Genomic DNA, 3373 nt, shown 5'->3' with positions numbered 1-3373 from the left:
GCAATTAAAGAGCAACAGTAGCAGGGTGAGAGCTCAAATACATAATAAACCCCCAGGTTATCTTTAAAATATAAAACAGTTTAGAAATCACTGGGGATTAGATTCCATTTTTAATAATAAAACTAATTGGGAAGTGTCAGAGGAAATAAGAATTTAATTCAGTATATGCAACTCATTTTATCAAACTTGTATCATTATAGAATATCTCCCTCTATTGTCCTTCTTTTTTCCTCCCCTCAAATTCACAAGTGAAGATAACAAATGATGGAGAAGAAATCCATCTAAACTCTCTGTTTTCCTGGAATGAACACCATGATAGCAATTCTTTCTTCTTCTTTAAGAGAAAGACCTAGGCAGTAGTTCTAGGACTTTGGAATAAAGTACCTGCTTATTCCTGCTTGTAATAAGCTTAAAGACTCATGGTGCTTTTGTGTGAGTAAATATTTAGGCTTCTTTCAACATGAGTTTTTCTCATATCTAATTGAGCTACCAAACTTCAATGGAAAATATATTTTTCTGTACGAAAAAGAGCAAACATGGTTTGGATAGCTTGAATTAAGAAATAAGCTGTGGAGATCCTAGAAGATACCCAAGGGCCATCAGTTGTCCATCGGTTGTCCCTGCCTTCCTCCAGACAAGGCAGTCTAGAGACTGTACCTGCAACATAAAAAAACCTTGGACATTAGTAAACCCATAAATCTCTCAGTGGCACCAGATTTTATGTCTGGGGAATATTTCTTTTATCGCAAATACAAGTTGAAAACTACTCTACAGTCCTTAGGCCATTAAGATATGTTATTTTTGGACAGGACGTTTTCTGTGTATTGTAACTGTTATCTTTCCCTGTAATAGCTATCCTGCTTTTATTCTATTTTTGTGTAAATCATACTTTATTCCAAGTACATTTATCTACATTAAGACTTTCACCTAAGAGTGGATCATATTTAAGTGTAAAGCCACAGGTATCAAAGCTTGGTTTTTCAATTGTGTGTGCCAAGAATAATGTTCCTCCTTCTGAAATGTACCAAACAAAGGCATCAAAACAAGAAATAGAACTAGAAAACATTAAAGTTTCTTTGATAAAGTGACAAACTCCATCCAAGTTAAAAAAAAAAAAAAAGCAAGCTGGGTATTCTAGAGTGAGCTCTCTGGACCATGCTCTGGTCCTACAGAGAAGTACTTTTCTCTCTGGAGAAGGTGAGCTACCTGGCTTGTTTGAGGTTGTTGTGTGCCTCAGAGAGACAAATCACATCACAATGCTGTAAACCGTGCTGAAAATGACACAATCTGGTTTGGCTCGTTTGGAATTTTTTAGTTTTCCTTGGCTTTGTGGTTTATGAAATGCTTTAATTTGTATTCTCTCAAGGAACTCTTGTAACAACCCCTGGGATACCTGGAAGAACTAAGGAATGCCAACTACAGAATACAAAACTGTTCACATGTTTCAGTTAGAAGGAGAACTCAAGTCTTCTGATTCTTATTTCACTTTTTCTTCCTCAATACCTTGCTGCCAGGAGACCTGGGGTGGGAGTAGTCTCCGTGCACATTGCTTAGAAATCACGGAACTCTCTTAAACAGGGTTTAACCGCTTTATCAGGAGTCCTAGATGAATGTGCAGTAACAGTGAGAGCACTTCTGTTCAGCAAAAATGTGGTGTGAATGAGTTTCTGGAAAAAAGACTAAAAGTGAAACTGGTCAAGAGGATTCTACTAGCACAGACACTGAGGAGATGACACGTAGTATTTTGTTTTCTTACTTCCAGTAGTCTCGCTTAAATTCTTTTTTAAAAAAAATATTTTATTTATTTATTTGACAGAGAGAGACACAGTGAGAGAGGGAACACAAGCAGGGGGGGTGGGGGAGGGAGAAGCAGGCTTCCCGCGGAGGAGCAGGGAGTCGGATGTGGGGCTCGATCCCAGGATCCTGGGATCATGACTTGAGCCGAAGGCAGACACTCAACGACTGAGCCACCCAGGCGCCCCTCTCATTTAAATTCTTAAGTTGAAAATGTTTTGTGAACTAGAAAAACCAGTGATACCATTGGCGCGCGCGCGCGCACACACACACACACACACACACACACACACAAAACAAATAGTCAATTAGCATTTTTTAATTCGTAATTTTTTATATTTTAAAGGGAACAGGAGATCCTGGGATTATAAGATGTGGAGGAAGGGAAGGCAAAGAAGAGGGTGTGGGTCCCAGGTATTAAGGGGTTGAGAACCCAGAGGAGAAAAGAGTTCCTTGTTATAGTTTCATTCTATAATTTTGCCTACGGCTAAGCTTTGTACTAAGTTTTTATCTTGAAAACAAAATTCTTTATTGTTCTTACATGATTATATTTCCCAGCAGCTCAATTTCAGTCAAGCTTTGGGATTCTGAGCCTCGAATTCTGGGAGGGTTGAGATAGGGGTAGAACCTCTCCTGTGGAGACTTATTCATGCCTGCTGTTGAGCTTACTCCATTCCCCAACAAAGACCTGGGGCTATTCTGGATTCATAGAGTAAGGGGTTGGGTGCCTTTTGGGGCTCCTTTTTATAAATCTGTGTTCTTTTTGCAAGCTTTCTGTGATAAAAAGAAGCATGCCAGCCACACAGCATGGGATCTTTGCATCTGCTGCTCAAGACGGTCCCCATTGGGCACCTGGAGACGCATTGACTGATTCTAACTCTCCATTTTAGAGGCCACCCAGACTTCTCCCACTATCTATAGTTTGATAATCTTTTGCTCCTTTAATTATAAAAGATATACCTTTTAAAAAATTCAAATACCATAAAAGTATATGAAGAAAAATGTATGTTTTCCTTATTCTTCTTTCTAGAGAAAGATACTATTCTTCCCTTTGAATCCCCTGCTCACCAAACCTGCTTCTTAGGAGGAAAACGTTGTAAACAGCTTGGTGCATATTCCCCCAGACTTTTGTTAACTTCAGTGCAAACACACACACACACACACACACACACACACACACTGCTGTTTATATTGTTTTACAACATATTCTGTTCTTACTGTTTCCATTAATTTATTCAACACCTTTCCATGTTAGTACATATATATTTTCCCAGAATTTTAAGAATATGATAAAAATTGTATAGAATTATGAAACACAAAAGCCACGATGAGGTCCTGCTGGGCGAGCTGAGCTGAATGGGAGCAAAAGGCTTTGGGTTAGGTCCATTAGAAAAGAACTCAAGAAAAAGAAGGAAGAAGAGCTAAGTAAAACAACGGCTAATATAATTTTGTTTAATTTACTCAAATTAAAGTCACACAAATATTATTTTTAAAACATTGACTGGTGGTTTTTTAGTTTTTAAGATTTTATTTATTTGTCAGAGAGAGAGAGAAAGCATAGCAGAGGGAGTGGCAGGCA

This window comes from Callorhinus ursinus, unplaced genomic scaffold (genome assembly GCF_003265705.2).
Source record: "Callorhinus ursinus isolate GAN/ISIS: 27379988/994484 unplaced genomic scaffold, GSC_fseal_2.0 scaffold4, whole genome shotgun sequence".
NCBI classification, from domain to species: domain Eukaryota; kingdom Metazoa; phylum Chordata; class Mammalia; order Carnivora; family Otariidae; genus Callorhinus; species Callorhinus ursinus.
The sequence above is the reverse complement of the archived record's forward strand: the minus strand, read 5'-3'. Positions refer to the sequence as shown.